The sequence below is a fragment of the Babylonia areolata genome, chromosome 9, assembly GCF_041734735.1.
Source record: "Babylonia areolata isolate BAREFJ2019XMU chromosome 9, ASM4173473v1, whole genome shotgun sequence".
Taxonomy (NCBI): Eukaryota; Metazoa; Mollusca; class Gastropoda; order Neogastropoda; family Buccinidae; genus Babylonia; species Babylonia areolata.
This window is the reverse complement of record NC_134884.1, coordinates 10,353,032-10,367,309: the sequence shown is the minus strand read 5'-3', so window position 1 is coordinate 10,367,309 and position 14,278 is coordinate 10,353,032. Positions and strand designations below refer to the sequence as shown.

At 42.7% G+C, this 14,278-nt stretch overlaps 1 protein-coding gene across 2 annotated transcripts in view; it reads left to right on the top strand.

The window, feature by feature from the left end:
- LOC143286047 (ATP-dependent DNA helicase Q4-like) overlaps positions 1-14,278 on the top strand; it is a 188,703-nt gene that overhangs the window by 26,823 nt on the left and 147,602 nt on the right. The window lies entirely within an intron of this gene.

The window sequence follows — 14,278 nt, the reverse complement described above, 5'->3', positions numbered from 1 at the left end:
TCGATGGCCGAAACGTGTAGTTCGCGTACATATGATAAAAGTGTACCTCTCAGCACAATTGAATTTTTGTTCGTAGAACATCGAATATGTAAAAAATGGTTTCATGACATCATCAAAATATGAAACATTTCTTTCCCCCAGGCAGTATGAATAAAGAATGTTAGTTGAGTCCATCGTAATCCGCATGAGCATGGAATGTTGAAATTGTTTTTGGTAAGATTCCCAAATCCGAGGACAGGCTGATATGATCGATGGTTGGTTGCTAATTCATAAATCTAAGGTATTTTCACACCAGTTGATGAGCTTGCACTCTGAATGAACAAATCTGCGTGAAATAATTCTCGGAACGCATCTTGTTCTCAGCATTCGTGGTGATGTTGAGATCAGAAAAAAAATTAGTTGTTTTCATTTTTCTTTTTTCTTTTTTTTTCTAAATGTATCTGCTTGAAGTTATTTTTTCAACACAGCTGGTTCTCAGTTGACATGTTGATGTTGAGATCAGAAGAAACCGTATCATGTTTTCATTTCATTTTTTGGTAATGGAAAAAAAGATACCTTGTCATTTTTTTCTAACAATGCTACTCTTTGTTTCACACAATCTAAAAAGTAATGTGTCATAATTTTGTGTGTGTCAATTTATCATTATTATAGACAGCAAACACAAAAGAAAAAGCAAACAAGCAAGCTCACACACACACACAGACACACACACACACACACACACACACACACACATATATATATATATATATATATATATATATATATTGAATACGGATAGATAGATGAATAGATAAACATACAAACCAACAATAAATAAATCAACAGCAAAATTACCTTGTCATTTGCACACGCAGCCTCTGACGGATGGAACAAGAAAAAAAGACGATAAAACTTTGGACGAGAGAGTCAGACTGATCCGTTAAAAAAAAAGAAAAAAAAGTCAGGGTGCTCCCACACTCTTCATGATTTTATGGGTTGATTTGAAACTCGAACACTTGGGAAACGTGAAGGACTTTGGGGGAAAAAGTACCAACCTTATCTACTGATCACACTGGATCAGAAGACCAACGCCTGACCGATTTTGCCACGGCGCTTCTGATCCGTTGCAGACTGGCGTGTGGTGATCATCGGAAAGACAGCATGTTTTGCTGGCAGTTTTGCCTCGCGCGGATGCATCAGCACAGATGTGTTTCCTCTCATGTGGAAGAGCCACTGGGGGAGGGGTGGGGGTAAGAATGACAAACACTCTGCAGGTTCCTTGAGGGGATTTCGTGTTAGACGCTATCAGCAAGCTGAGGATTATTTATTAAAAAAAAAAAAAAAAAAGATAAAAAAGAAAAAAGAGGGTAGGGCGGGGAGGAGGGAGAAAAGGTGAGATGGTGGTGTGTGATCTGTGTTCCGAGATCCAAGTATTCTTTTCGTTTTTTGTTTTGTTTGCCCCCGATGTGATTCCGAAGGTCCGTCAGCGGAGGGTGAATGATCATATCACACTGTTGGAATGATGTCAAGCAAAATGCTTAGCCCGGTAATCCAGGCAGCCATTAAAGCATGCAAGCAGCAATTATTATTCTGCGGCAAAGCGCGTAACAAGAATACAACAAACAAACAAAAAGTGCCATGGGAGATGAGAAGAGTCCACGATACCTTAAAAATGATATTACTATCTGTCTGTGTGTGGATTTTTATATGTTTGTCCATCTGTTTGCCTGTCCATTCATCTGCGTCTGTCAATCATATCTGATGTGTTTGGTTTCTGTCTTTCGGTTTGTCTGTATCTGTGTTTATCTGTTTTGTCTGTCTGTCTGTCAATGTATCTATGTCTGTATATGAACTTGACCTTCTCTGGGATCACAGACTTCGGAGAGACATCCACTGTATCTTAACCACAGTTGTCATCTGTCTCTTTTGGCTGCCTAGTTTCTGTCTGTTGGTTTGTCTGTGTGTGTTCATCCGTCTGTCGGTCGGTCTGTTCATGCAATAGCCGAGTGGTTAAAGCGTTGGACTTTCAATATGAGGGTTCAGGGTTCGAATCTCGGTGACGGTGCCTGGTGGGTAAATGGTGGATTTTTTTCCGATCTGTCAGGTCAGCATGTGCAGACCTGCTAATGCCTGACCCGTATAAGCCCACGGTTTCTCGCAATCCCACGATTTCTCTCGTCTTTGATAAGAGAAATCGTGGGACTGCGAGAAAGTGTGGTCATTCCCCTCCCACGTTTTCTCTCAAATGTGTGAGAAAGCGTGGGAAATCCCCCTTATTTTTATCAAGAATATTTCATATATTATCGGAGTTGGTTTCGTGTCTTTTGCACAATGCAAATATGAGGGAAAAATGAGAGAGGAAAAGAAAAGAGAAAGAGGGGGGCGACGACAACGACGATCATGATAATGACAGTGGCGTTAGTGAAGACATCAACAGTAATGACACGGAAACACATCTATTTGTTGTATTTCACATAAGTTGGATTACTGCAATGCATCGACCTCAAATTCAACATCGAAATCAATAACAAACAACGAAATCAAGGCAATGTGCATAACTCAAACAGAAATATAATATAATATAATATAATATAATATAATATAATATAATATAATATCATAAGACTTGAACCGAATCGTTCCCGAGGGAAGTTGGGAATAACATCAAAATAATTCAGCTATCTCCATAAATGTGGAGAAAAAAAGATGTTTCACAAAGTTTTACCTTCACGTAGGGAGCGTGAAAACTGGATCAAATAGTTTTGATTGTTGTGATGCAACCTTTTTTTTTTTTTTTTTTTATCAAATTTTCTTTGTTTTATGCTTGCTCATTTGTTCATCTGTTCGTGTCAGCATCCTTTCGCATGCAAGATTGCACTGAAAATAGATTCTCAGTTTCATGGAAGACGCCCAAAACATGAAAAAAAATTATTTTGAAAATAGAGTGAAAGAAAAGAACAAATAAACCAGCCAAGTAAACACACACACACACACACACACACACACACACACACACACACACACGCATTCACACTTTTTTTTAAAACCAGTACAGTGCCATCACCTTCACCGTCTATTGTTGTCTGCGCTAACGCCACTGTCATTATCATGATCGTTGTTGTCATCGCTCCCCATTTCTCGTTTCTGTTTCTCTGTCTGATTTTTCTCTTTGATTTGCATTGGGAAAAGACAAGAATCCAACTCCGATGACAAAGGAAATATTTTTTGATAAAAGTAAGGGAGTCTTTCCACGTTTTCTCAGACATTGTGTGGGCGCCCCCCACGATTTCTCGCAATTGAGAGAACACGTGGGAGGGGAACAACCACTTTCTGGCAATCCCACGATTTCTTTCAAAGTGAGGGGACGTTGTTTTTATGGTTTTTTCATATTTTTAATTGATTTTTGTGTATGAAGTATATATATAAAGGTATAGTTTGTAATTTGTTATGTGTAATTTTCGCATGTTATATTACATCTGGCTTGTTTCTAATACAGCTTTAAGGATAAATGTGAAACGCGTTTCTTTTAATCATTAAGAAAACCAAACCAAACCAGAAGCCACAATGTAATTTCTCATGTGACTTGACTGTGAGGGATAGTGGGGGACTGTGAATGGGGATCGTGTTGCTGGTGGCCGGCTGAAACATGGTGATGTGCTCGGTGTTCATCTGACTGTGTCTCATTGTGTCGTGTCGTGTCGTGTCGTGTTGTGTCGTGTCGTGTTGTATGGCGTTGTGTCGTGTCGTGTCGTGTCGTGTTGGATCTCATTGCATTGTATTGTGTTGTATGGTGTTGTGTCGTGTTGTTCGTGTAATGTTATGTTGTGTTGTATGGTGTTGTGTCGTGTCGTATCGTGTTGTATGGTGTTATGTCATGTCGTGTCGTGTTGTGTTGTGCTAGCAGTATGGTGTGTATGGTATTGTGGTGTTCTGTAGTGCTTTACATTGCATTGTGCTGTGTGGTATCATGTTGTGTCGTCTTATGTTGTATTGTGTTGCATTGCATTGTATTGCATTGTACAGGGATGTGTTACGTTGTGTTGTGTTGCTTTACTTTTTGTCACAATTTATTTCTTTACGTAAAATTCGGGCTGTTGTCCCGAGGGGAGCGCGTGGCTACAGCGCCCCGTCACCTTCTTTTCCCCGTCATTTCTGTCTGCAGGTGTTTTTGTTTCACTCTCAGAACACAATGGAATATATCTTTATTACCAAGTGTACCGGAGTCACAAGGAATATTGGGGGGGAGGGGGGGGGGGATAGTACGTAGAAACGTACAAACATAAATCGATAATCATACACAAACTCAAATACAGTAGAATTTAGGATACATACACGTGCATATCAATACACACACACACGCACGCACGCACGCACACACACACACACACACACACACACACACACACACACACACACACACACACACACACACACACACACACACACACACACACACACACACACACACACACACACGTTTGAACAGAAGCCGCATATTACATGTGGATGGGGCTGATGACTAGATCTTCAGGTAAATGGTTGTTGATTGCACGATTCTTTTTAATCATACTGGATTTGTTCGAGAGATAGGGCATTGACTGCTTTGGGGAAAAAGGTATTGGCGAAGCGATTGGTTTTTGTCCTTATACTTCTGTACCGTCGACCAGAGTGGAGCATCTCGAAAATCCCAAAAGCTGGATGTGATTCGTCCTGGCTGATTGATTTTGCTTTTTTGAGTAGCCGCTTACAATATATGTCGTCTAGAGAAGGTAGATCAGCCCCGGTATCATAGCTGATTTGCCTACAGAAATCTTTTGCCAGGGACAATCCTTTTGTTGCCGTGGATTCTTCTACGTGCGCTAATTGCATGTTGCACACGGGACCTCGGTTTATCGTCTCATCCGAATGACTAGCACCCAGATAACCACTCAGGTCAACTCAAGTCTAGTGGAGGCGGGGGTGGAGGTCCCTCGATTTCAAGACGCGCGTATTGCCGGACCACCGCTCGTAGAAACTCAACAGCCCACAGCAGTAGCGATAACAACACACAGACTGCTGATAGTGAAGGTGACTGTGGCGATGGTGATCGTGGTGATGAAGAGGAGGAGAGGAAGGAGGATGAGGACGAGGACGATGGTGACAATGAAGAAAGAAATGAAAAAGAAGAGGAGGAAGAGGGAAGATGAGGGAAAACAGCGAGAGGGAGAGAGAGAGAAAGAGAGAGAGAGAGAGACGGGTGGATAGTCACGAAGAACAACAAAAAGAACGTGAAACTGATAACACATGTGTATTTCCTTGTGTTTAATCTTTCATGACGAAGGTAAACAATTGTCTTTTCTATATGCGTATGCCGTTTAATCATGTAACCGGGTACTGTGAATATGAAAGGATATTAAAAAACATAGAGAAAAAAAAAGCATCATGCACACACACACCAGCTCAAATACATGCACGCACGCACACACACACACACCTACACACACACACACGCACTAGCGCACACACAGGCATGCTGACCGAACAAAGCAACTGACCGACGTGTCAGTCGCAGCCAACCACTGTTCGTCAGGTAAATCATGAGAAGAAAATTCACGGGTGTCTTATCTCGGATATATCAGAAATAACGCTGGTGATCACAGCTATGAAAATATAACAGTTGTTTGCACACGATCATCAAATAACATCATGTTGCTTGCAGATAGGCCGACCACTGTCACCATTATTAGCACTGAAAAACGTTTCCAGACTGATAATTTTACTTCACAGTCAGTTGGTTAACGAATAGTTATTTCGTTTGTTGTAGTTATATTTTGCCCTAACAAGTATAGAATTTTAGCGCAATTATGGTTTTAGTAGTTTCTTGACGGCGATTTTCTGTTGTTGAAACATCGTGTAGCCGCATGCGGTCGATTGAACTGCCGTGCAGAGTGGAGTTGTTTAACATTTTCAGTGGCTGACTCCCTTTCGGTGTAGATGCGCATGGCTGGGGTTTTGGGTCGCTGAAGGTTGCGATGATCGAGGTGGGGAGTCCTGGATGTCTGGGAGAGGAGAGGGGGTGGGGTGGGGGTAAGTCTATCTTGGCTGGAAACAACTGCTGTTTCCTCTCTCTCTCTTCTTACTCTGCCCGTTTCTCTCTCTCACTACGTATCTCTGTCTCTCTCTCTGTGTCTCGCTTCCTTGCCTCCTGTCTCTATCCATTTATCGCGGAAATGCCTGCCCGCAGTACATTTATGCACACGTACACACATACACACACATACGTGCGTACACACGTATGAATGCACACACGCACACACTCACACACACACACACACACACACACACACACACACACACACTCACTCACTCATTCACACACACACACACTCAGTTGCACACACACAGACACAGACACACACACACACACACACACACACACACACACACAAACACAAACGAAACAACAACGATAACATCGGCCTGTATTCTCAGTCAGCATGATTGTTTACCTTGGAAAGACTCTTGTGTACATTTATTATTTTCTTCCGGAATATATACATAATACCAATCACCATATCTCCAAATTACACTCTTTTTTTTGGGGTGGGGGGGGGGGGGGGTTGTTTTGCTTTGCTTTGTTTTGTTTTGTTTTGTTTTTCACTCAAACACGAGTCCGTCTGTGTGGAGTCGCCAAGAGGGAACAAGACTTTCACTTCAGATTCAGAGCATAGCGTTGATATGCTCTCTCTCTTTCTCTCTGCGCGTGCGTGCTTGTTGGAAGTTTATTGTATGTGGGCGCGCGCACGTGTGTGTGTGTGCATGCGAATGGACAATCGCTTTTAAAAATGTATGTGTGCATATAATTGTGTCTAATTGTGTTTGTTTTTGTATATGATTTCTAACTTCTTGTTTTAACTTTTTATGCACTACCCTCCTCCTACCCCCACCCCGTTCAACATTCCTTGTGACCCTGGTACATCTGGGATGGATGAATAATACATATTCTGTTATTCTGTTGTAGTCTGTTCTGCTTGTCCAGTCACACTTCTAGGTAACTTGTCTTCTGCGAAGTGTATCCTATCTTATTCTGTTCTGTTCTATTTGTCCAGACACACTTCTTGGTAACTTGTCTTCTGCGAAGTGTATTCTATCTTATTCTATTCTATTCTATTTGTCCAGACACACTTCTTGGTAACTTGTCTTCTGCGAAGTGTATTCTGTCTTATTCTGTTCTATTCTACTTGTCCAGTCACACTTCTAGGCACATTGTTGGCTGGGAAGTGTATTCTGTCTTATTCTGTTCTATTCTACTTGTCCAGTCACACGCCTGGGCAAACTGGGAAGTGAGTTTACTGCCAGAAGTGGCGGTACCTGATACAGTGGTGGTGGTATTCTTGGCATGTTAAACTGACACGTCTTCTTCCTTTCCACAGCCTCCTTACTTCTGTTACGCTCTATCTGTAGTGTTAGTATCCAGCTGTTTCGGTGTCTGTCCATGCCTCTACCTAGAGGCGGTAGCGTGGAGGTGTGTGTGTGTGTGTGTAGTCTTCAGTTTAACGTCTTCCACTTTAAGTGATATTAGACGGGGAAAAAAAGAGGGGGGATGGGGGGTGGGTGGTGCGGGACGTGGTGGTCGGAACGGTATTGGGCAGAGGGTGAAGAATGGTGTGTGTGTATGTGTGTGTGTGTGTGTGGTGGGGAAAGAAAGAGCATAGGAAAAAATAAAACATTAAAAGGGGAGACATAGGCACAATATAGAAGGAAACGCTAACATCAAACAAATGTAATAACTGTAACAACTGTCCAATTGGACTATGCAGCAAACCTTCTGCAATAGCAGATAACATCTTGTGTATGTGTGTGTGTGTGTGTGTGTGTGCGTGCGTGCGTGCGTGTGGACGGACGGACGCGCGCATGCGTGTGGATTGGTTTCCAAGTTTGATCCTCACTCCATGCCGATGCCTTTCGCAACAAAGCTTCAACAGATATTTTACTCGTCAAATAATTTCCCAAGTATGATTTGTCATGTTCATTATGGACATCGATTTTTTTCTATTATGGTCTCATGTTATGATTATTCAAGAAGTCTGATGTGATATGTGTTCTGGTTTTCATACTATGGGGGGGGAAAAAGAAAGAAAAAAAGAGACGAAAATTGGTACTTTCCTCTTGCATTGTTTGAACGGATTTAGACAAGAAAAGAGCACACACACACACACACACACACACACAACAGAAAGGGAAAAACCCAAAAGATAGGAACTAGGTGAAGGTGAGGAAGAGTATGAGGAGGGGTTGGGTGACGGTGTTAGAGGCGCAACAGTGAAGAAGGAATTCCCAGTCGGCAGTATTCTTTATACTTGGTACCTATCTTTTTCGTTTTTCTTCTCTTTTTATTAACAGAGTTCCTTTCGTGGGGTATGCAGTTGTGCCCTGTCCGCAATCAAGAAGTGAGCTTCTCATCCACCTCCTTCATTCCCCGATGGGCTTTGCCTTACTCACCACCCACATCCCTCGTCTCGCCTCTCCACCTTCCTCCGCCCCCCACACCCATCATGTCCACACAGCCCTTTTATTCTTCCGGATGCTTTTTTTGGCACAGAGAGAGAGAGAGAGAGAGAGAGTTCGCGAGCGTGCATGCGTAGGTGCGTGTATGTGCGATGATTTTAGGGTGTGTGCACGCGTGTGCGTTGTGTGTGTGGTTTTTTTTGTTTTTTTTTTTTTGTGTGTGTGTGTGTGTGTGCGCGCGCTTAGGTGTGTACTTGCGCGTTTGTAATTGCATACTTGAATGTGTTGATGTGTGAGCGAGTGTGTGTGCGTGTTTCCCCATCCATTAACTCCCCCACCCAGCCTTAAGACTTTCCCTGATTGTCAACTCTTCCCAGTTGTGCAATTCTACCCGTTGATGGATGATTTGGTTCCTTTTCTGGCGTGGCTGTCACACGTCAGTGAACTACCCCTGCCACAACGAAGACTTGGCCGGGAGAAGCAGACAAGAGCAATGGCCGTTGCATGGAACCGGTACAGACTTTTATTTTAAAGATATTTTATGGGAGGGGGTTAGAGGCTACTAACTGACAATTCTAGACGTTTCCACTAATAAATTGAAAACTAATTAAACTGATGTTCGTAATGTTACGCAGTTCACATGCAGCACGAAAATCTCCCTTGGCTTGTCTGCATGACTTTTTGAAGTTTTACTGGATCAGCAAACCAAACTCATCTTTGATGTTAAATCTACATTCTTGTGCATCCGAGTATAAGTGTTCGTGCTTAACACACACATTATATATATATATATATATATATATGTGTGTGTGTGTGTGTGTGTGTGTGAGTAGAGAGAGAGAGAGAGAGAGATTGATTTGTAGACCTTCGCATAAACCCTTACCCATCGAATCTTCCGGAAAAGGAGTAATGAAAAGTAAAGTTCATTTAAAAAAAATAGTATTATTATTTTCAACATCGCATTTCTCCCGTTTTTGTTTTTTGACAACGCGTTTTGTTTGCTTTTCTGTTTTGTTAATTTCATTCACTTCTCTTCCTTCCTTCACTCTTCTTCTGTCGATCCAAGTTGTGTGATCAGATGGGCCATCGGTCCAATGAAATCTTATCAAATCATGTTGTTTGTCGCCCAGCCAACCGCTGTAGAGCTATTTCGGGGCTGAATGCCCGCCAGCTTCATCAGTTGACTGCACGCCTCCAGGACCTGTTTCCGTGGTGTGGGTTATTGCTATCTGCTGGTGTACCTCCTTGCCTGGATTTTTCACCGGGGCTATTCTGGGCTGGCCTGGGATAACCTTCCGGTGTCTTAAGCGGCTCGTCAAGGGTTTAATCAAGCTGTTGACAAAGACACGGGAGAGGGTGTTTATGTGTGTGTGGAGATGGGGTGGGTGTTGTTATGGGCTAGGCTTTACTGAACTCCTCAGGTCCCGCCTTCCTTCTCTCTGTTACAAATTAACGAAAGAAAACGTGTGCGATTTCTGCTTGAATAGCCTTTGTTGATTCTACATGGGCTAAATTTATCCCTGTGTCATATCAAGCTGGCCAAGAATGATTCCCACATCATACCAGTTGGGGAGGGGGTTAGTTCGGACAAACTGAAGTTTAAATCCCGTGGCTAGTCCACTTGGACCCAAGGGGTAATTTGGGAATCGCCAGATTTGACTCCGGGGGGTAAGAACCAAGATGGTACGAATAGGTTGTACAACGGGTCAGGACAACTGTACATGTGGCCTTTCTCACTGAGTTCCTGTTGACTGCTGGCTTGGCCAGAGTCACGGTGAAACAAACAACGAAACAACACCCCCTCAAAAAAAAACAAAAAAAAAACAAACAAACACACACACACACACACACACACACACACACACACACACAAAACAAATAAACAAACAAAAAAACAAAGAAAAACAACAAACCAACAACCAAACAAAAACAAACACAAACAACCCACCCCCACCCCCAAAAACAGAACAAACAAACAAAAAAAAGCAAACAAAAAAACCCCCAACCACATGACAAGGATATACAGTTCTCAAAATCAGCAGATAAACAGCGGCAGTAATTACATGAAAGGGGAAAGGATTGTATCCGGAGAATACAGGCTGCGCATTCTAGTAGTTAACACTACACACAGAGTACTTTTTGGTATCGACAGTGCAACAAACAACACACACACACACACACAGAGAAAAAATAGGAGAAGAAAAAACAACAACAACAAAAAAACAGAAAAAGGAGAAAACATTCGGAAACACAAACGAAGAAAACGAAACAGAAACCTGTGCGAAACTTCACCGGAATCTTGTACATGTATGCAAACGCCCAAAGTCTCGTCAATCAAAAAGTGTTGCTTCCCCAGCAGTGGGGGGAGGGGGGTTAATTTGTCCACCACACTCACCAACACGCCGTGTCCTCTGAAAACGTCTGCTTGGATATGTCAGAAAAAAAACAAAACACCTGCGTATTTTTTCGTTGGCATGGTTCATTGGGAGCATGGATATTTATTAATGCTGTCTGTTGTTGAAATGAATTGTTAAGGGAGGTGGTACACGCACCTACGCGCGTGCGCGCGCACACAAACATATATGCACACACACACATGCACACACATACCCACACATATGCGCACGTAAGCACACAGGCTCGCGCGCGCGCTTAGGCACACAGCACCCTAATGGATGCACGTGTTAGAGGAATAGGGATGAAGGGGATGACTTACAGGATTTCCGGATTGCCTTGTTTTAAAAAACGCGCGCGCGCGCGCGCGTGTGTGTTATAGCCCTGACCCCCCCAAAAAGAAAGAAAAACAAAGAAAGAAAGACTAGATGAAAACATGACCAGAATGAATCTTCATATCGACCCTCCCTTCACTCGAACCCCTCTCTCCGCCGCCCCTTCCCGTCACTCTCCCTCTCTCTGTGAATGTGTGTGTGTGTGTGCGCGCGCGCGCGTGCATGCGTGTGTGTGTGCGTGCGTGCGTGTGTGAATCTGTGTGGGTGGGGGCGGGGGTTGCGGGTGTGTGACTGACTACTCCCGTGGGGATGCCGAAGGGCCTTTCAGTTAGAGATATTGTATCACCATCTTCTGGGAAATATGTGCTGGTCATTGCCGCTTTCTGTCGCTCCCTTTCGAGCGTTTCCACTTTCTTTCTCTCGTCTCTTATGTTTTTGCAACCTGCCTTGCTGCTTCGTTCTCCGTTTTTTCCATAGAAATTCTTGGAAAAAAAATGTTTGTTTTTTTGCACACACACACACACACACACACACACACACTTTGTTTTCGCCCAGGACACGTGATATGCCCGTTGCGGTTTTTTGTTGTTGTTGTTGTTTGTTTGTATCATGTTTTATACATTAAAAAAATAAAAACAAACAACCTATGTGTAATCAATGTTAGTGTCCATATTTTGTAATCATCTGGCGATAAATTGACGGAATGATTAACGTCAGAGACATCTCCCAGCGTTGTGTCCATAAATATGACTGTGCTTGCATCTCATTAACTTTTCTTTATCACACTTCCTTCTTTTCATAGACTGTGTTTTCAGCCGTGTGCGGTCGGCTAGGCGATACCCAGTGATAGTAGTAGTAGTTGTAGCGACGAGCCACCCACTTTTTTTTTATACCGATTTAGCTCAGCCCACTCCAGTGCTTGACGTGATTCGTTCATCAGAACCCAGTCCATGCCAAGGAAGAATATGATGAGCGTGCGCATACCGTCCGCCATCAGATTTTGCCCGCCATTTTTCGCTCTAGAAGTAATAGTAGTAGTGGTTGTGGCGTTGGTGATATTAATAATCAATAATAATAATGACAATATGATGACGATAACAATAAAATTATAATGATAATAACAATAAAAAAAGGTTTTCTCGATGATAATAATGATAATAATAATATGATGATGATGAAGGTAATGATAATGACTGACTGCTGTGTTGCTTTATGTATATGGGATTACGTGTTTTGTAGAAATATCACCAATACTTATTGAAATTCTTTGAGGAAACAAATTGAGAGGACTGTGATGTTTCCTGCTGAGAAGAAGAATATGTGGTTCAAATAAATGGTGCAGAATTTCCAATTTTACTGCAATACTGATTAGAATAAAATTCATGCTTTGCTTTATTTTCGTTGTTTTGTTTCATGCTGCATCAGAAAATGCCTACCAGTCTATTGGCTTGTGTAAACCGATTGAAAAAAGAAAAGTTTCATGGTTTCTTTTCTGAACCTTTTATATTTTTTCATTTTGTGAGGTTTTAGGATGCGCGAAGCTAGCATTGGTTTCATGTTGAGTTCTTGTGTCTTATCTGAGGAGAAAAAAAAAAAAAGACCACTGTATAGTTGGTATGTATTGCAAGTCGATGACGTGTTTTTCATTTTGATTTGCTTGCGGTCTACATGGTCATTAGGGGGCAAGCCCGTTTCGTCTATTCCCGTTTCGTCTGCACATTGATCCTGCCGCTACCCGCCATGGCCTCTCGAGAGTTTCACTGTGATACTTCGTCTGCCCGCTGTTCCCATCTAGCCAGTTCAGCCCTCCACATCTCTCCCTCCCTCTCTCTCCCTCTCTCTCTCAAATACACATACACATACGCGGACACAGACACACACACACACACACAGAGCAACTGAGTACATAGGCGAACTGGGAATGGGCGCACCTCAAATTCGGTGAGACGAATCGGGACAACTGTTTGTCGTCAGATACCTGTCTGTCAATAACTCGGGGACAGCCAGTGGAGATCTCTTGAGCAGGGAGAGGTCTAGCGACAGACAGGGCGCCAGTTTATTTTTCTTCTCCCTCTCCGTTTTCTCCTCAACTCTGAAGATTCATTGGGGCGCCGCACAGATGCACTGTTCCATCAGACACACGCAAACAACCAGTCTTGACACAGAAGCAACGCGACATGCCCGCTCCCCCTCCCACTTCCTCCCCAAGCCACCCCCCATCCCCCCTCCCCGCACTCAACCAACCCCTTCACAGTTGACGAAGAACATTGTCAGTGAGGACATGTTGTTCCAGTTCGACCGTGGTAGGTGCGCTAATCGGTAAAAGAAACCAAAACCACTTTCATTTTTTATGAATAACTAAAAGGGGTTATTGTTCTCCTGTTGCCCTTTTTCCACTGTCATCTTGTTCAGTTTAGGAATCAAAATCAAAATTAATAAACCATTGAATAAATAAGCAGTCATATAAATAAACACCTGAAATACATAAACAAATAAAAGTCCGACAGTTCCTCACACAGTTTTTCTCATCAACTTGCTTTCTTCCTCCTATCAAGTGGAGTGATGGCCTAGAGGTAACGCGTCCGCCTAGGAAGCGAGAGAATCTGAGCGCGCTGGTTCGAATCACAGCTCAGCCGCCGATATTTTCTCCCCCTCCATTAGACCTTGAGTGGTGGTCTGGACGCTAGTCATTCGGATGAGACGATAAACCGAGGTCCCGTGTGCAGCATGCACTTAGCGCACGTAAAAGAACCCACGGCAGCAAAAGGGTTGTTCCTGGCAAAATTCTGTAGAAAAATCCACTTCGATAGGAAAAAACAAAAAAAAAACTGCACGCAGGAAAAAATACAAAAAAATGGGTGGCGCTGTAGTGTAGCGACGCGCTCTCCCTGGGGAGAGCAGCCCGAATTTCACACAGAAATCTGTTGTGATAAAAAGAACTACAAATACAAATATATCATGTTCAGATTTGAAATAGATAAATGAATAAATAAATAAATAAATAAATAGATAGATAAAATAAAAGTCCGAAAGTTCCTCAAAGAGTTGTTCACCTCCACTTTGCTGTCTTCCTGCATTAT